We start from the raw sequence: 440 nt of genomic DNA on the forward strand, positions 1-440 counted from the left end.
GTTCACAAGCCTTTTATTTTTCTTTTCATATCTCTCTCCGCCTCCACCCCCATCATTCTGCCTTGCTCCCTCATAAAATATATAAAGTACAATCAGTACCATCACTTTCGATCTGTAAGTACCAACAGGTTGTAGAGAGGTCCCAAGTGAACTGAAGCGACCCAGGTGGCAATGAAAATGAATGGACCTGATCAACTACAAGGCGGTGATTTCTAACGATTCATTGGCCCTTGTGAGCTAATAATCAAACAGTTATAAAGTGTAATAATAAAGAATCTTAAATTGTCCGCGGCAATCCCAGATGCAATCGAAGTCATGCCATGGCAAAACTAGAAATGCAAGTTGGTTTATTGCAACAGTAATTACGAGTGCCATTTGAAACAAATGAAGCTATAACAGTTAATAGCTTTAGCCCTTAATTCATCTCAATTGTATACCTT

This window comes from Penaeus monodon, chromosome 25 (assembly GCF_015228065.2).
Source record: "Penaeus monodon isolate SGIC_2016 chromosome 25, NSTDA_Pmon_1, whole genome shotgun sequence".
Taxonomy (NCBI): domain Eukaryota; kingdom Metazoa; phylum Arthropoda; class Malacostraca; order Decapoda; family Penaeidae; genus Penaeus; species Penaeus monodon.